The sequence below is a fragment of the Zingiber officinale genome, chromosome 11A (assembly GCF_018446385.1).
Source record: "Zingiber officinale cultivar Zhangliang chromosome 11A, Zo_v1.1, whole genome shotgun sequence".
NCBI lineage: Eukaryota > Viridiplantae > Streptophyta > Magnoliopsida > Zingiberales > Zingiberaceae > Zingiber > Zingiber officinale.
This window is the reverse complement of record NC_056006.1, coordinates 57,665,400-57,685,915: the sequence shown is the minus strand read 5'-3', so window position 1 is coordinate 57,685,915 and position 20,516 is coordinate 57,665,400. Positions and strand designations below refer to the sequence as shown.

The window sequence follows — 20,516 nt, the reverse complement described above, 5'->3', positions numbered from 1 at the left end:
TAAGGAAAAATAGTATCTGTAAGCTTAAAGCTTAGTAAGAAACCATCTACCTCACAAAAACATGCAACGATGCAAATATGATTTTAAATCATGCTGTTTGAAAAGAACATACTGAATATACAAGCATGGCATGACATGGTATCGTACAAAGCATGGCATAACATAAGCTGAACATAAGCTATCATAAGGTATAAACAAGGAAGAGCTAAACTGAAGCTAAACTGATACTGAAATCAACCTCAACTAATATAACAAGTTTTGAGTTTTGAAAACTATTTCATAATAAGTGAAAATACATAATCATGCTGTTTGGGCCCGGCAGCTGTACTTGCTATGCGCGCATCCCTAACTAGACCCGGGTTTGCAAGTCCCGAATTTAGTAGGGTTAACTAGGTTATCTAAACCTAGGGACGACTATGGGAGTCCAACCCAATGGATATCTGATCCAGTACGGTGCCACTGAAAAATAAAATACTGAAAATAGCTAACTGTTCTAACTTGCTGTTTCTAGGTTATCTGAACCTAGAGCTAGGTTGTCTGAACCTAGAGGCGACTATGGGAGCCCACCCATTGGACCGTAGTCCCATATAAGCTAAAATACACTGATTTATTGTTTTAAACGCTTCTAATGCATTTAACTGAGCTATTAAACATAACTGAGATCGTATTTAGCTACACTAACATTTTACCGAACACTTGGTGTGCTCCAACTCTCTCCTCTAATAGGGAGGTCACCTCTAGGCACCCGACAACGTCTAGAATCTCCAACTAAAGGAGAACAACGTGTCCGGCCCGTCTAGAGGTGCTCAACTAGACCCCTAATCCTCGAGGAGGGTTTAAACACACCCCAAGCGCCGGAAAAACCTGCATATAGCTAAAACTAATGCGTAGGAAATCAAACGGAGCTATTATACTGCAGGTGAGAGATTTCTTACCTCGTACGCTAATTTTCTTACAATTCCTTTCGCTAGAAATTCCGGTGGAGACGACTTCTCGACGATTCGCTCACGTCTTCGCGTTCCTCTCGCGGAGAAGGACCTTTTTCGTGTTGGAGTCGTCGCCGGAAGATGTTCCCTTGGCCCTTGGGGGCTTGGTGTGCCGTGAGAAGGAGGAGAGGGAGAGGCAGCGGTGAGGGTTTGAGAGAAGAAGGTGGCGTGAGGTTTTGTGAGGAGAGTTGCCGAACCAACACAAAATAAACCAAACCAACTTATGTTTTCCTATTTATACTAAATAATTAATTCGGCCAAACCAATTATAAATATAATTGATCCCCTTTCCTTTCAACACGGCCCTGCTGGGTTCAACCGGTTACTAACATTATCCCTAAACCATAGGTCTCGGGTTCGATTCCCGCCTAAGCTATTTTGCGGTTCTATTTATTTTTGCTGCTTCCGCTACTCGGAAAATTCCGGAAAAATATCTAAAAATTCCAGAAAAATCATAGAATGTTTCTAAAAATAATTTGAGAATTTTCGGGCATTACACACACAAACCTCGCCCAACACGGTCGAAACAATAACAGTAAAAGATAAGCATTCCACACAGTTTATATATTCAGCCTCTAGCTGACACAACCACGCAGTTTATATTAAATGAAAACCTACTCTACTACAACGATGGAAAAACACAAACCCACAACAGAAAATCCAACGCATCGGAAAACATATGTAGTAGACCAAAACTCGATGAAAATCCTCGAGTACCATCATACATCACGTATATATTAAATGTAGCAAGTAAACTAAAAACCAAATTATGTGAACCCATCACAACATGTGGTGGGGGACTAATGACTGGAACCTCCTAACGACCTCAACCTAAAATAGAAAATTAAAACCACAGGGTGAGTCCATGAACTCAGCGAATACTGGGCTGACATGCATAGTAAATAATAACCAACAGTAACAAATATCTGTGCAGTCTCCTGAAGTAATGAAAATGCATAACTGAATAAAAAGGGAGAAGTTGTACTCACCAGGACCTCCTATCATGATAATAAGGTCGTCAGACCGTAAATAACATATCTCTATATGCATGTCAATCATATGCATCCATCCAATATGCAACAAATAAAGTGCAGCAAACACAAGCAATAATGCAATCATGCATATGACATGGTCACCCCTGATGCCAGTCAACCATCTTACACATGATGGTGAGATCGAGTGGGTAGGGCTATGACAACTGTGCACTCTTCCATCACTGCTCCTAATGAGTGACCGAGTGGATAGGATGCTGTCGGAGTACACCTATCCTCCTACCCCAAATCATAAGTGGGGGAGATCAATGTTCTCATCTCCCTAAGATAATCCGGAGGAGGGATCCCTGACGTGCTACGACGCTATGTCATGCTACCCATGAGTGGACCAACGGAGCACTGACAGAGCAAATTGCCACACACCCTGCCTGATATACCACTAACCCATTAGTAGTTGTGTGCATATCCATGTAACTGGCGATGTGCTCAACAATAATGGAGTTACTGATCGCTCAGCATGCAATCATGCGAGATAGTGCATGGCACTAAGCATGTAAATCCTGACCATATCTACCTCCATAAAATATGTACCAAAAATACATGGATCAAATAATCAGATCTAGGTACACATGTCAAATATGGTAAATGACTAGTCCGGTATATCATATGGCATGGTATGTCACCACCTTTATGAGCATATAATCAAGAGGGAAATGTATGCAAAACAGGTAGTAAATAAACATGCTAAAGGAATTAGGCAATAACATACCAATGTAGATATATACATAATTATTACTACTCGTTAAAATTTACCATGCATATCATATGACAATATCTAAAGATAAGTCAAGGTACCCGCCTCCAATATAGTGTGTGCCAAAGGTAATCCCACGTAAGGCAGCTCGTCCCAAATCAAAGTCCTGTAACAACACCTTTAATTTAGCTACTACCACAAATATCAAATAGCTAAATCAGATTCTTATTTACCAGGAACCCTAATCCTTCCATTATATCTCGATTAGCTACATAATCGAGTCTAACCCGAAGCTTAGATTAAATCCATTATTTAATCCCTAACTAAATATAACTCATAAGTTAATTAGGGTTAACCTATCAACCCTAACCCTTCTACTATTCAATTTGATCAAAATCTATACATAATCAACCTAAACTTAAATAAATTCGAGTACAGTTCATTCTTAACCTTTCCTAGCTTCAAACCTATGTACGCTACAGCAAATGAAACAATTTCTCTACTTCTTACTGCTGGGATGTATACTATAAGCCTAGCTTTTGTATGAACATCTGTTTTGAAATATTTTGAAATGAGAATCACTTTGGTCAAATGTTTGCATTTTATATTTTTATATATGTCAATGCAGTTGCCCATTTAATTTATATTATAGATAACATGACGTGTGATGCCACACAAAAGATCATATTATTGGCTCCTTATAAATTATAAATAGTAGCTCACAACCAAGATGGATTGGGATAAACTATTGGAACGATTATAGTGTAATTTGGTATTAGTCTGTCTTAATTATAAAATTACACTAGTACACTATGTGTGTATTGAGTAGGACCGTTTGAGGTTGTTTGATTTGTACTGATTACATAAAAGAACAGAACCTTTATTATTATGGATGTGCGCCCTCTTAATCCCTATATAATAACAAGCACGTATACTTAGTATTTATTTCTTTAACTTATCAATGAGTGAGATTTATTCGTTAAATCAATAGACCCGATGAGTTGGGAAATAATACTGTTTATATTGTGTGTTGTTGATTATAGAAGGAATCTGTGTCCTAATTATTTAGGTTGATAATGCCCCCTTGAGGAGCTCATAAGGATTATTATGTAAACCTTGCAGGTGGACTTAGTATGGCATGATAATAAAGTAGAGTGGTACTACTCTTGGAATCAGGTGTTAATTAATTGAGTTGTCAGTAACTCATTTAATTAACGGACATACAATATCTTAAACACAGGGAGATTAACACACTCATGATAAGAAGAAGTCCATATTGTAATATGGGATTGGTGCGGTAGTTCAATAATAACCCTTTAGTTGTATGGGTTATTATTGATGGACTTGGGTTGAGTGTTCGGGTCGAACACAGGAAGCCCAAGCCCATCAGGAGGCCTAAACAAATCCTCCTCTAGGTCCCTGTTGTAGCATCCACCCATCTAGGTTTGGTTTTGGTTAATCTTGCTTTCCTAGGGCCGACGCCACCTCCACCTCCTTGCTAGGGCCATCGCCACCTCCTCCTCCTTGCTAGGGTCGGCACCACCTCCACCTCCTTGCTAGGGCTGGCACCACCTCCTCCTCCTTGCTAGGGTCGGTGCCTCCTCCTTTGCTAGGGTCGGCACCTCTTCCTTGCTAGGGCTGGTGCCACTTGCTTAGCATCCTTTGTGGACGGCGACTTGGAAAAGAAGAAGAAGAGGAGAAGGTGCCCCATCCTAGCTATTCTCTTGGTGGTTGGCGGTTTGGAAACAAAGAAGGGAAGGGTGTTTGTTATCTTGGTAGATTGCCACCCACACGACGTCCAAGAAGAGGAGAGGAATACAATAGAAGACCAAGAGGTCTTTGGCTACAAAAGAAAGGTACAACTAGCTCTTTGATTCCGTTGTGTAATTAGTTTAGTTTTCTTTGTATCGATCCTAAATACCAACACAAGAGGCCAACGATCTTGTGCTTCGATCAAGGTGTGCTTTAATCTGTCAAGTACTTACTCGATTGATCAAACACATGTCTGATCGAATATGCAGGTTGCTAGGAAAAGTTATATACTTGTACAATTTTGTATAGGGGAAATTGAAACAGAATGGAATTCCAGTGCCTTCAAGTGGTATTAGAGCAAGGTTTTCTGACTCTGTGTGATTGGTTTTTGGTTAAATTATGCACTGCTCATATATAAGTTTAGGTAGGATAATAGTAGGATGTGCAAGAAAGATTAACTTTGTGGTTGCAAGCATCCTAAGTCCAACTATTATGATTTTTTGTGTTTATGTATGATTTGAACCCTCGGGCATGTCGAGGTTGTTTTGTATTATGCATGATTGTAATAATTAAATATAGCCGGTTGCTGTATTATTTTTTACATTCTGTTCGATCTAGATTACATGTAAATTCCTTTGTGGAATATAGGATCGATAAATGTAAATTTTTATTTTTTTTGTTGCGGCTTGTATCCTTGCTATGCGTGGTGCTATTTTGAGGACTAGAGGCGCGATGAAGAAGGAAGCAAGATAGATGCGACGACTTGATCCATTGGCTGTATATTGGAGGACAGCGATGGATGAGACCATAATAGTTGAAAATTTTATTTTCATATTTATTGCCTTTATATGCTGTTTTTATGTGTTGTTATGCTGTTTTTATGTGTTGTGATGTGTGTGTAGTTAAAATTCCTCAATTTAAATAACTAAGTAGGAGAAGGATTATTTAAATAAATTCCATGGTCTCCATTACTGGTTTGTAAGTGATTCATTCAAACTTGCGCGTTGGCTTTAAGTGCCTTCCTCCATATCGGATGAGTTTGTTTGCGGATCACTAGATCAAACTTCCTCTATGGATGATTATAGAAAATTATTTAGGCATGTGTGATCTTCTCCATTTGAAGGGGCACAATCTTAATTAATGGACTAAGTATCAAGTAATAGTATATACTTAGGCGCATTTAATAGTATCCTCCCCATAGGAGTCACTGCTATTATTTATGTGGCTGAAGATGAACCAACTATTAATTTTATTTGTCATAAAGTTAGGTTGACAAGATAATAAAATTAATGGGTAAAACCTCTTCTTATAAATGTTTGAATTAGTATACGACCACACTATTGTGGCATACGAAATTCACGATGTTTTGAGGTGTTGGTGAATTTAAATTATATTGTTTGAGGAATCAATATTATTTTAAATTCTAAAGTTTTGACTAAATATTTTATTTTATGATTCTCATGATTTCAAAATGGCTTTCAATCCTCTTGTTGTTATTTTAAAAGAAAATAAACTTACTGGTCTAAATTATATTGATTGGAAACGGAACTTAGACATTGTCTTAACTGTTAAAGAATATAAGTTCATACTTCTTGAGGTCTGTCCTAGCGTGCCTGATAAGGATTCTAGTGAAGAGGAGATAGAGAGACATAGGAAATGGGTCAAGGCAGATGAGATGGCGCGGTATTACATTTTGGCTTCTATGTCAAATGTGCTGCAACATCAGCATCAGACCCTACCCACTGCCTATGACATGATGCTCAATCTCAAGGAACTCTTTGGACACCAGAATCGGGCTGCCAGGCAGGAGGCTATTAGAAAATTAATGACAACCACCATGACTGAGGGGACACCCATGAGAGATCATATCCTCAAGATGATGGCTCATTTGAATGAGATGGAAGTCCTTGGAGAAGGCTCGGAGAGAAGACAAAGATAGGAGGTGTCGGTGAGATCTAGGGCTTCTTTTCTCAATTTCCAACAAACTCCGAGTGTCTACTGCTAGGAGAGGAAATCAACAGCCGGATCGGAGCTCAGGGTCGGCGCCGACAATCGGGTGGTGCTCGGGTGGCTTTCATCTGTCAGCGTCGGTGGATCGGGGAAGAGCAAAAAGGATGAGCAGAGGGGAGAGCTCAGCGGTGTCGGGCAGAAGAGAGGAAAAGGAAGGGCAGCATCACTCGGTAAAGAGGAAGGAATGAAAGTGGCGACGTCGGGGAAGAAGAAGAAATCGAACAGAGGAATCAACGATTGGGGAGGAAGAATAGGGCACGGGTAAAAATAAGAAGAAGGGAGAAGGTAAGGAAAAAGAAATAAAAGGAAAGTATATTAAATAAGAAATCTTAGGTTTAATTTAATTAAAGCCTAACTTATTTCCTTATCAACTCCTACTTAATTGGGTATTCTAAATAGACTTTTCCCAAGCCTATTAATTCATCCCCATAAACTCGTCATATGAGCTCCAATTAATTCTCAGAAAATTTTTAAAAATTCCTAAAAATTTCCTTAATGTTATTTGTCCATAAAATTTTATTATTTTATTATTATTTAGTTACGATATTTTACATTCTCCCCCACTAATAAAAATTTGGTCCCTAAATTTTGGTATTTACCATCAGTAAGTACTAGCTAAATAGTATAAATGTTGAACGAAATCCTAACCCACACACCTCAATTAAATAGATGGGGGTATCGAGCTCAAATCATATCCTCGAGCTCCCATGTAGCCTCCTTGTCAGAATAATACTGTCATCCAACTTTAGCGAGTCGGATAGTCTTATTCCGTAGCTGATGCTCTCTGTGGTCCAGAATTCGTACTGAAACCTCCTCGTAGGTAACGTTAGATTGAATGGGAACTGATATATCTGACAGAACATGTGCTGGGTCGGATATGTATCTCCTGAATATAGACACATGAAATACATCATGAACGCTTGCTAGAGACGGTGGTAGCGCCAGACGGTATGCTACTGCTTCAATCCTCTCCAAGATCTGAAAAGGCCCAATATATCGTGGAGCTAACTTACCTCAGAAACCAAATATTTTCACTCCTTTTGTGGATAAAAACTCTCAAAAATACATGGTCGCTAGTAGAGAACAACAGGGGTCTCCATCTTCGATCAGTATACTCTTCTGGCGGTCCTGCGCTTCTGACATCCTCCGTCTAATAGTGCGGACCAATTCTGCCTCCTACTGAGCTCTATGAGGTTCTAGCAGCTGGGCCTCTTCAACCTCCTCCCAAAGGGTGGGTGTCCGACAAGGTCTACCATACAATGCTTCAAACGGTGCCATCTGGATAGCCGAATAATAGCCATTGTTGTAGGCAAATGATGTGCGTAGATTATATACTCTTTTATGCATGTTTTTACGCACATTTACATACTTTGAGCATGCTTGATCTATGCATTTTTATACTTCCAGCTTTCCTTTTAGCATATTTACTCTTTCGGTTCAGAGATCTGCTTTTTGTGCATTTTCTGTACACAGGAGTCGATTTGGTGAAGAATCTACATCTTTGGGCATGCATTGGAGGAAACGAAGGGAGAAAGCACCGGGCCGTGTACCTCACACGGCCCTGCACTGGTATGGAGCTCGGGCCGTGTGGAGTTTGGCACCAACAGAAGAGGAAGATGACATGGCCGTGTGAACCTCGCACGGCCATGTCAAGATTTGAAGCCAACCAGAGCAGAAGCCTTACAGGGCCGTGTGGATCTACACGGCCGTGTGAGACTTCCAGAGACCAAGCAGGCTGTGGCCGTGTGCACCACTGTTACTCTCCGCAAGTGTACGGAAATGTCGCAAGTAATATAAAAGATTATCTTATCCACAGGGACTGGAATAAGCACTAGAAATGTCTCAATGCGAATTAGTTAAACAACTATCCAATCGTTTCAAAAACAAAGTAAAGGTAAACAAATCTAATATTAAAGATCAACAAACAAGAGTTTAGGGTTTTGGGTTATGATAAAGGAAGATTCTAGGAGTTTCGGTTTCTTTGTAAGATTTCTTGGATGTAAATGGTTCACCAATTCTTATCCCTCAATTGCCAAACATGTAGAAAGTTGCCGGTTCCCTCTTGCAATAGACAACCGGCTAAGGACTGAGAAATGTATCTAAATAGGATTAATTAGACATGAACCTATGTTGTCCTTACACAGAAGTGCACCTATTACTATGCCTTCCTCGGATATCAACGTAGAAGCCCACGACTCATTAATCTATCAAGATACAAGAAGCTAATCATAAAATCCATCCTACTCTCTTGAATATCCCTATTTCCTCTTCAAGATTATCTCTCAAACGTCCTTACATGGGCTTGCACCTGTCACGTGGATCCCTCGGATGATCGAGTGAGAGTTTATCTTTACAAAGTCCATAAGAAATCCAAACAATCAATCAAGAATGAGAATTAAGCACAAATCACCATCAATCATTCAAGATCTAATTGATACAAGCAAGATAATGTCATTGAAACAAGAAAATGGCAAATCCATAAGAGATTACATCAATCCATCATACAAATACTCCCTTAATCCTAGAATACAAGATCTACTCCATGAATCGAGGAAGAAAATCCGAAGAAATAGAGATCACAAGCTTTCCTTGAATCCCCAATCCAAGAAAACAAGAAGAGGGGGAAAGAGAAAACTTATCTACGAAGAAGCCTTGTCTTCGGATCCAATCCTCGCTCCGGAGTCGAAATCGTCGAGATCTCCCTTAGAATCGCCGAAATCCTCCCAAGAATGGGAGGAAACCACCAAATCTTGCTTTCTCCCAAAGGGAGAGATCCCTTTCAATTCATGAAGAAGGGTTTAAATAGAGGAGGGAATCGGGCGCCACACGGCCCCGTGACACGGCCATGTCCAGTTCCCTCTCTGCCAAACCTGCACGGCCGTGTGACTCCACACGGCCAGAACCCTTCTGCTCTCTGGAAATGCTACACGGTCGTGTGGTGCACACGACCACAGCCTGCTTGGTCTCTGGAAGTCTCACACGGCCGTGTAGATCCACACGGCCATGTAAGGCTTCTGCTCTGGTTGGCATCAAATCTTGACACGGCCGTGCGAGGTCCACACGGCCATGTCATCTTCCTCTTCTGTTGGTGCCAAACTCCACACGGCCCGAGCTCCATCCCAGTGCATGGTCGTGTGAGGTACACGGCCCGGTGCTTTCTCCCTTCGTTTCCTCCAATGCATGCCCAAAGATGTAGATTCTTCACCAAATCGACTCTTGTGTACAGAAAATGCACAAAAAGCAGATCTCCGAACCAAAAGAGTAAATATGCTAAAAGGAAAGCTAGGAGTATAAAAATGCATAGATCAAGCATGCTCAAAGTATGTAAATGTGCGTAAAAACATGCATAAAGGAGTATATAATCTACGCACATCACACCCCCAGACTTAAACCTTTGCTTGTCCTCAAGCAAAATGCTGCAGTCTAAATTCATATGTTCTACAACACATTCATAAAACCCAGTGCACTTTCCTAATTCTATCAAAAAGTTTCATTAACAGGCATGATCATGGAAACAAGTAAAGTATGGTTCAAGCATAAAAATCTTGTGCGCAGTGTAAAAGTAACTCAACACCCTTCAAGTTTCAATCCATGTCCTAGTCAAGTCGTCATCAAATTTGAATTCCTAATGTTTCCAGTGAAAGACAAGTAACCAGTGATAGGCACTTACTTACCATTCACTTGGTTCATATTTCTCAACTAACCCAAGGTCTCAAAGGTGTGCTCAATCTCAAGAGAAGCTAAACAGTCATTTCCCCAGTAACCTAACTCGGTCTCAAAGGGGTGACTTGCTAGATTCCACTCATGACAACTGTTTTTTATATCCCTTATTGTTCATTTTTTTTTTTTATTTATAAGTGTTTGCATTGTGCAAAACTTATTCACAAATGTACTTTTAGCACACATGTTGGGATATTTTGATTTTTCCAAATGAGCTTTAATGATTTGAGCCTCATCCAGTAACCAAAATGAAAGTTGAGAGATCACCATGGAAACCAAGTACTAAGCAAACAAGATGAATCATGACTATTTCAATGACATCAACTATTCAAGCATCAAGCACAAGTGTAGTGAAGATAAAATCCTTAAGGTTGAACCAAAACTAAAACTCATCACCATAAGATTCTTAGCTTATTAATGCTTCCCAAGATAGAAAAAAGAACTACACAAAGTTTACTAGTAGCATCATGCGAACATCATGAATCGAGACAATAATCATGCTAACATTTCACTTGAATCCAAGAAAGCATATAAGTGAAGATTTGATGTTCTCAAGATGTATGCCACAAAAAATCAAAACCAAAATGCAAGACATAAGCAAAAACAAAAACAAACAAAGCAAATCAAATGCATCTAATGCATCCCCCCAGACTTAAATTTTTCATTGTCCCAATGAAAACTAAAATAATGTGGAGGAGATTTTAAAAGAAGTTACCAAGTGATGAGCTCCAAATGGTTGACGTTCATGTTTTTAAAGATACTCCTCCATCCAATACTCACATTCCTCCACAACTTTGAATTCTACAACAATAAGATAGACAAGAAAAATTAAGTAGAGGATACATGTTTATTATAAAGAGAGAACTAAAGACATAAAAGAAAATAAGGAAAATGAACCTGGGTTGCCTCCCAAGAAGCGCTTGTTTAAGGTCATTAGCTTGACTACCTCATTAGATTCATCTAAATCTTGCTCTTGGAGGGGTAAGATATTTTAGAACCCTCCTACCAAGGGCTCTTATTATGGAGGGAGCTTTCATCAAAGGAGCTACAAAGTAAAGTATAACTCTCTCGATCTTCGTCTTCTTGGAAATTTTTTCAGGTGGTCGAAGACGGTTCAGATTGAGCTTCCAATTATTGGCCCATGTGAAATCTGCACATCCAAAAGAAAAACAAATCTCCCACAAGCATGTTATATAGTATAGAGCTAGAACCATATCAAGATAAGATGAATAATTAATAAAAACTGAATCACATCCAACAAAGTCAATTATAGGTACCTCCATAAAGTTTTCCAAAAGATCACAAGAAATACTAACCTTACTTTGTTGAGAAATACCTGAAATTTCTAAACATGTAGATGTGACTTCCTCTGAATTAAATGATGGTTCTGGCTCTAGCTTAGGTGTTGATGATATCAATGATGGTGATTCTCGAGACTCTACTAGCTCTGTATAAGTCCCTACACATTGTTCCACAACATGATCAATTCTTAAAACCTCTAAGGGTTGTCTTGACAAAGGTGGTGATCCTTGAGATGCTGCTTCCACAACACAGCTCCCTACACATTCTTCCATATCATCATCATCAACACATACATCAAAAAATAAACCAACATCTATGTCCTCAATAGGAGAATCAATAACAAGAGGATCAATAACTTCACTTGCAGTTTTAAGTTGATCTACCACATCACATTCATCATCTGAAAATTCGATGTCACTATAACACCTTATAAAATTTTGAGATAGATCTGAAAACTTATTTACCACTACATTATCAATAAAATCCTCATCTGAAAAATCTTCATCTTCATATATATTCAAAAATCTACACTCAACCATATTAGTGTCACAGGATTTGCCGAAGTCTTTATTTTCATTGACCCCCACTAACCTTTGTGGAAAAGGAACCCTTAGTGAAGGTCCTAGGAAAGACTGAACTCCCTTTTTCCCAAATTCCTTTGAGCTTTTGGAGGAGGTCCAACTTGCTTATCTAATGTTGGTGTGATTAATCGTTGAGGAAAAGGTACTTCGGCCTTTGGGAACTTCCTAGAGAAATGGAACTGAGTTCTTGTGATCTTCTATTATTCTTCTCCTCAATTCTAAACATGTCGTTCTTCAGAAGTTCTTCATGATTTTTTCCACTTCTCAACCCAACATCATCACACTTTTCATTGGATCTTGACTGTGTAGGAGGGGGATCTTCTTTAAACCATTTTGAAACAATACTATCAAGCTTTGCCCCAAATGTTTGAACTCCTCACTCTGTGACTTGTGAATTTCAACATTTTTAGGTGGTTGAATTTCATTTTGTTTGACAGGCTCTCTTACATTTATAGCTTGCACTTTTTGAATATCTGAGGGAAATTCCATCCAACTTTTGTTCGACCATTCATGGAGGTTCAATGTCACTTGATCAATTAACGAATAAGCTTCATCTACACTTTTGTCCATAAAAGAACCTCCAGCTGATGAATCCAATAAAGTCTTGTCTGAGAAAGAAATTCCCCCATAGAATATGTGCAAAATCAACCATTTTTCAAAACCATGATGAGGGCACTGTCTTTGAAGACTCTTGAATCTATCCCATGCTTCAAATAATGATTCTCCATATGTCTGAGAAAAATTTGTTATGCAATTCCTCATATACACCGTTCTACTTGGAGGGAAAAAATGATTCAGAAATTGCTTCTCCAATTGTTCCCAACTTGTGATGCTTTGAGGACAGAGAGAATATAGCCAAGTCCTTGCTTTATCCTTGATACTGAAAGGAAATATCATCAATCGAACTGCATTTGCTGATACTCCTTCACATTTCACCAAATCACAAATCTCTAAAAATGTTTCAAGATGCAGATAAGGACTTTCTAATACTTCTCCTCCAAATTTGTGACCTTGTACAATGAAAATTATCTCTGGGTCTAGTTGGAAACTTTCTACTTCAATTTGAGGTTGCACAATGGGAGATAAAAATCTTGCAGAAAAGGGTGTAGAAAAATTTCTCATGGGCCTGCTTGACATGTTAGTGCTCATGGATATTCAAGAAGAAAAAGAAAATTATCAAGAATCAAAAACAAGAAATAAAATGCAATATGAAAAGCAAGAAAGCAAATGCAGAATTTAAATTGCAAGAAAGAAAGTGCATAATGAAAACAAGAAAGAAAAGATAAAAGGAAAAAGAAAAATATCTAGAATAATTCATATGCTAAAAATTGCAAGATATGTTTACAAAAGAAAATAAGAAAGAAACTAGATCAAAAGAGAAAACAGAGAAAAGTTAGATTAGAGTGCTAGAAATCAAGAATGCAAAGTTAGAATTAGAATTAGAATTGCAACAAAAAGAATTGTCAAGAATGTTATTCAAGAAAAGAAAAGCTTATAGAAACAGAATTCTAAAGTTACAACTATGAAAATGTAAAGAAAGAAAGAAAAGTTATGTTTAGTCTAACTCAATTGATAATTCCTAATGTTATAGCGCAGTCCCCGGCAACGGCGTGTCGCAAGTAATATAAAAGATTATCGTATCCACAGGGACTGGAATAAGCACTAGAAATGTCTCAATGCGAATTAGCTAAACAACTATCCAATCGTTTCAAAAACAAAGTAAAGGTAAACAAATCTAATATTAAAGATCAACAAACAAGAGTTTAGGGTTTTGGGTTATGATAAAGGAAGATTCTAGGAGTTTCGGTTTCTTTGTAAGATTTCTTGGATGTAAATGGTTCACCAATTCTTATCCCTCAATTGCCAAACATGTAGAAAGTTGCCGGTTCCCTCTTGCAATAAACAACCGACTAAGGATTGAGAAATGTATCTAAATAGGATTAATTAGACATGAACCTATGTTGTCCTTACACAGAAGTGCACCTATTACTATGCCTTCCTCGGATATCAACGTAGAAGCCCACGACTCATTAATCTATCAAGATACAAGAAGCTAATCATAAAATCCATCCTACTCTCTTGAATATCCCTATTTCCTCTTCAAGATGATCTCTCAAACGTCCTTACACGGGCTTGCACCTGTCACGTGGATCCCTCGGATGATCGAGTGAGAGTTTATCTTTACAAAGTCCATAAGAAATCCAAACAATCAATCAAGAATGAGAATTAAGCACAAATCACCATCAATCATTCAAGATCTAATTGATACAAGCAAGATAATGTCATTGAAACAAGAAAATGGCAAATCCATAAGAGATTACATCAATCCATCATACAAATACTCCCTTAATCCTAGAATACAAGATCTACTCCATGAATCGAGGAAGAAAATCCGAAAAAATAGAGATCACAAGCTTTCCTTGAATCCCCAATCCAAGAAAACAAGAAGAGGGGGAAAGAGAAAACTTATCTACGAAGAAGCCTTGTCTTCGGATCTAATCCTCGCTCCGGAGTCGAAATCGTCGAGATCTCCCTTAGAATCGCCCAGAAATCCTCCCAAGAATGGGAGGAAACCACCAAATCTTGCTTTCTCCCAAAGGGGGAGAGATCCCCTTTCAATTCATGAAGAAGGGTTTAAATAGAGGAGGGAATCGGGCGCCACACGGCCCCGTGACACGGCCGTGTGAGATTCACACGGCCATGTCACGGCCGTGTGACTCCACACGGCCAGAACCCCTCTGCTCTCTGGAAATGCTACACGGCCGTGTGGTGCACACGGCCACAGCCTGCTTGGTCTCTGGAAGTCTCACACGGCCGTGTAGATCCACACGGCCATGTAAGGCTTCTGCTCTGGTTGGCTTCAAATCTTGACACGGCCGTGCGAGGTCCACACGGCCATGTCATCTTCCTCTTCTGTTGGTGCCAAACTCCACACGGCCCGAGCTCCATCCCAGTGCATGGCCGTGTGAGGTACACGGCCCGGTGCTTTCTCCCTTCGTTTCCTCCAATGCATGCCCAAAGATGTAGATTCTTCACCAAATCGACTCCTGTGTACAGAAAATGCACAAAAAGCAGATCTCCGAACCAAAAGAGTAAATATGCTAAAAGGAAAGCTGGGAGTATAAAAATGCATAGATCAAGCATGCTCAAAGTATGTAAATGTGCGTAAAAACATGCATAAAGGAGTATATAATCTACGCACATCAACCACACGGCCGTGTAGCATTTCCAGAGAGCAGAAGGGTTCTGGCCGTGTGGAGTCACACGGCCGTGCAGCTTTGGCAGAGAGGGAACTAGACATGGCCGTGTGAATCTCACACGGCCGTGTCACGGGGCCGTGTGGCGCCCGATTCCCTCCTCTATTTAAACCCTTCTTCATGAATTGAAAGGCGATCTCTCCCCCTTTGGGAGAAAGCAAGATTTGGTGGTATCCTCCCAATCTTGGGTGGATTTCTGGGCGATTCAAGGGGAGATCTCGACGATTTCGACTCCGGAGCGAGGTTTGGATCCGAAGACGAGGCTTCTTCGTAGATAAGTTTTCTCTTTCCCCCTCTTCTTGTTTTCTTGGATTGGGGATTCAAGGAATGCTTGTAATCTCTATTTCTTCGGGTTTTCTTCCTCGATTCATTGAGTAGATCTTGTATTCTAGGATTAAGGGAGTATTTGTATGATGGATTGATGTAATCTCTTATGGATTTGCCATTTTCTTGTTTCAATGACATTATCTTGCTTGTATCAATTAGATCTTGAATGATTGATGGGGATTTGTGCTTAATTCTCATTCTTGATTGATTGTTTGGATTTCTTATGGACTTTGTAAAGATAAACTCTCACTCGATCTTCCGAGGGATCCACGTGACAGGTGCAAGCCCGTGTAAGGACGTTTGAGAGATAATCTTGAAGAGGAAATAGGGATATTCAAGAGAGTAGGATGGATTTTATGATTAGCTTCTTGTATCTTGATAGATTAATGAGTCGTGGGCTTCTACGTTGATATCCGAGGAAGGCATAGTAATAGGTGCACTTCTGTGTAAGGACAACATAGGTTCATGTCTAATTAATCCTATTTAGATACATTTCTCAGTCCTTAGCCGGTTGTCTATTGCAAGAGGGAACCGACAACTTTCTACATGTTTGGCAATTGAGGGATAAGAATTGGTGAACCATTTACATTCAAGAAATCTTACAAAGAAACCAAAACTCCTAGAATCTTCCTTTATCATAACCCAAAACTCTAAACTCTTGTTTGTTGATCTTTAATATTAGATTTGTTTACCTTTACTTTGCTTTTGAAACGATTGGATAGTTGTTTAGCTAATTCGCATTGAGACATTTCTAGTGCTTATTCCAGTCCCTGTGGATACGATAATCTTTTATATTACTTGCGACATTTCCGTACACTTGCGGAGTGTAACAAGTTTTTGGCGCCGTTGCCGGGGACTGCGCTATAACTTTAGGAATTATCAATTGAGTTAGACTAAACATAACATTTGTTTTCCTTTCATATTGCATAGTTGTAACTAATCATTAGATTTTTGTTTTTTTTTAGTTTCTTGTATAACTTTCACTTCTTGTTAATTCTTTTAATACAAATTCAATTCTGCATTTTTGATTCTTCTAATTTTCTTTTTGTGTCGAATTGCTATCTGCTATCTTGTTCTTGTGTATGCGAAGATCTAACTTTGTAGGGAAATTCTTTCCTTTTGACCCTGAGATTGATAGAACTTTCCATAAAAGAAGAATTCTACAAAGACAAATTGAAGAACAGGAACATTTGAATATGGCAAATAGACCACTTAAGGATTATGCTGCTACACCCTATGCGAGAGGCTTTCGATCTAGTATTTCAAGACCTTCAGTGGAAGCTAATAACTTTGAGATCAAACCCGCAATTATATCTATGGTGCAGCAGAACCAATTTGGTGGAGGACTTCATGAGGGCCCTAATCAACACTTAGAGGTCTTTTATGAAATATGTGGTACCATGAAAATGAATGGAGTTCCTTCAGATGCAGTTAGATTATTATTATTTGGGTTTTCTTTAAGAGATAGGGCAAAGCAATGGCTGAATTCTTTGGCCCCTAATAGCATCACCACTTGGGAACAGTGTGAGCAACAGTTTCTTGATAAGTTCTATCCACCAAGCAAAACAGCTCATATGAGGAATTTAATTGCAAGCTTCAAGCAAACCGACTCAGAATCTCTTTTTGAAGCATGGGATAGATATAATAGTATGCTCAGACAATGCCCACATCATGGGTTGGAAAGATGGTTAGTGTTGCACACTTTTTACAATGGTATCAATTATCATACCAAAGTGTCCCTTGATTCAGCTGCTGGAGGGGCACTTATGAACAAAAGCTTAGATGAAGCCGAAGAAATCATTGAAAGTGTAGCACAAAATCATCATCAATGGGCAAATGAAAGAAGTGGTGGCTATTCCTCTATAAACCCAACAATTAAAGCATCAGGGAAGTTTGATGTAGATGCAGTCACTCTTTTGTCTGCAAAATTGGACGCTCTTACAAAGAAATTTGAGAATATGGGGACTAGTGATAATATGGTCAATGCTATTAGTACATCTTGTGAAGTACGTGGGAGTTCAGAGCATTCAAATGACTCATGTCCATTGGGAGCTATCACTGCACAAATCAATCAACTTGAACAATGTGATGCAATCATGAGTTACAATCAAAGGCAGAACAACCCATACTCAAATACTTATAACCCTGGATGCAAGAGTCATCCAAATTTTTCTTACAGAAATAATCAAGATCAAGGACCATCTATGGGGGCAAGACCAAATTTTCAAGCTGGGCAACAAAATTTTCAACATCTATCTTCTCAAGGCTTACCAAAGTCAAATGTTGAAAAGATTCTTGAAGAAATTATCTCAACTCAGAATGAAATGAAGCAAGATATAGCAAAGCTCATTCAGAGAATGGATAATTCTGAAAAGCATCAAAAGATTCAGGATAGTCAAATTGCCCAACTAGCTGCCTCATCATCCAGAGCACCAGGACAACTTCCAGGAAAACCTGATGTGAATCCTATGGAGCATTGCAATAGGATTGAGCTTAGGAGCGGACGGACCTTGGGAGACTCCCAAGTGACTGCTTCAAAAGGGATACAAAAAGAAGAAGAGCTCCCTCCTCCTATACCGAATCAGATTCAAGCTAATGAGGAGAGTACCATTGAGGTTGAAGAGATTCTTCCACTGAACCATCAGAGCAAAGCTGTCCCTTTTCCTCAGAGACTCACAATGCTCAAGAAGGATGAAGAATTTGGCAAGTTTCTAGAAAAGGTTAAAGAAATCTGTGTAGAGGTACCTCTTATTGATGCTATTCTACAAATGCCTAGATTTGCCAAATTTTTGTGGATCTCATGTCAAATAAGAGAAGAAGAGGAGAGGTCGAGACCATTGCGCTTTGTGAGGAATGTAGTGCTATTTTTGAGAGGAACACTTCTCCAAAACTGAAGGACCCAGGGAGCTTTTATATTCCTTGCAACATAGGAAAAGAATTTTTTGAAAAAGCTTTTTGTGATTTGGGGGCGAGTGTTAGCCTCATTCCCTATTCAATTTGTAATAAATTAGGTCTCAAAAACATTAAACTTATTACTATGGCACTTCAACTTGCCGATCATTCCTGCAGGTACCCTTTGGGTATTATAGAGGATGTGCCGGTAGAGGTGGATGGGAACGTTATTCCCACAGATTTTGTTGTGTTGGACATGGAAGAGGACCCTAGGATTCCTATCATATTAGGAAGACCTTTCCTTGCTACAGCTGGAGCTATAATTGATGTCAAAAATCATAAGCTTTCTTTGGTAATTGGTAAAGAAAAGTTGGAATATGATTTATCTAATATCTCTAACCATGTCTCGTCTCTTTTAAATGCTTGTAGCAGGACAAGCATTTATAAACTTGAGGAATGGAATTTCCATCCTCATGGAAGGCCACCAAATGGAGGAGACAATGTGGTGGAAGATGTTGGGAGAAGATCTCCCAACAGAAACAAAAAGTATATCTGTCCTCCAAGGGCGAGGAAAAGGAGCGAATGATTAAGTTTGGTCGAGCTAAAGACCTTAAACAAGCGCTCCTTGGGAGGCAACCCAAGGGTTTTTTTTAGTTAGTTTTAATTTGTATTGTAATTTCTTTTAGTTTGATGCATTCTTTTGATTTTGTTTTCAGGTTAGGTGCGAAACAGAGTCAGGCCGTGTGCTATACACGGCTAGGCAAAGGTTGCAGAGAATGGAAGTGTTTGGGCCGTGTCATCCAGACACGGCCGTGTGGGATCTCCCGAGGAGAAAAAGGTATAGGCCGTGTCATAGACACGGCCGTGCAAAGAATCCCGAGAGGAAGAGGGGGAGGCCGTGTGGATCTACACGGCCCGTGCAAAGAATCCCGAGAGGAAAGATGGGGAGACCGTGTGGATCTACACGGCCCGTGTAGGAGAACTATTAAAGTCTACCTCCTACCTCACACGGCCAGATCTTGGCCGTGTTCCGCACACCCCCAACTCTCCAAAACATATCTTTCTCTCCCAATTTCTTAAAAACTCCTCTCTAATCTCTCAAGATCTTTTAGATCCGATTCTCCTCCTCTCTAAGACTTGGACTTTTGTTCTCCTAACCTAAGATCTTTTGTTCTTTGAAGTTTTGTTCTTTGAAGTTCCACAACTCTAGATAATTCTTCCCCTATCTAAACTCATCAAGATGTCCAATATTTTGAAGAGATTACGCAAAGGAGGTGGTGGATCTAGTGGAGACAAAGAGAAGGAGCCATCAAGAGACAAAGGAAAACAACCAGTGAAGGGCAAAGGCAAAAGGACTTCACGCAACGAAGGTAATGACAATGAATTCAATATTGTGTTCAGAAATGATGATCAAGTAACTAGATTTGCAATTCTTGTCAATAGAAAGATAGTGTGTACTAGATATATGGACCCAACTGTTCTTGATATGCTTGGAATTAGGGAAGATGTAGATTTGATGATTGGGTTTTTGGATTGGAGTGATATTATGTACACACATTTGCCTACATATCCTCGTCTTGTTTTGGAATTTTTAAGTTCATTGGATGTCCATTTTACTAATGAAGATGATTATTTTGGAAAAATCTCTTTTAGATTAATGAATCAAGAATTTCTATGGGCATTTAGTGACTTTAATTCTTGTTTTGGAATAACCACGGGTAGCCCTCGTAGGTTTGATCCAAGGTTTAATTGGAATCATTTTTGGAATGCAATAACTGGGTTAGATCAACCTTATGAGCCTTCAAGAGCTAAGGCCTCCCATATGCAAAACCCCATCTTTAGGTATCTACATAGAGTCATGAGTAAAACTATTTTTGGTAGGGGAGAGAGTGATGGGGTGGTTAAGAAGATAGAGCTTTATGCTTTATGGGCTATGCTTTATA

The 20,516-nt window shown here is 39.3% G+C and overlaps 2 non-coding genes across 2 annotated transcripts; one reads left to right on the top strand and one right to left on the bottom strand.

Moving 5' to 3' along the window:
- The first annotated feature begins 12,755 nt into the window (after positions 1 to 12,755).
- On the top strand, positions 12,756 to 12,861 carry LOC122033060. Its single transcript, XR_006126324.1, has one exon. It is a non-coding gene; the product is annotated as a small nucleolar RNA R71 (small nucleolar RNA).
- A 4,392-nt stretch (positions 12,862 to 17,253) lies between these two features.
- Positions 17,254 to 17,359, bottom strand: LOC122033182. The gene has a single exon (XR_006126429.1). It is a non-coding gene; the product is annotated as a small nucleolar RNA R71 (small nucleolar RNA).
- Between the last annotated feature and the right edge of the window lie 3,157 nt (positions 17,360 to 20,516).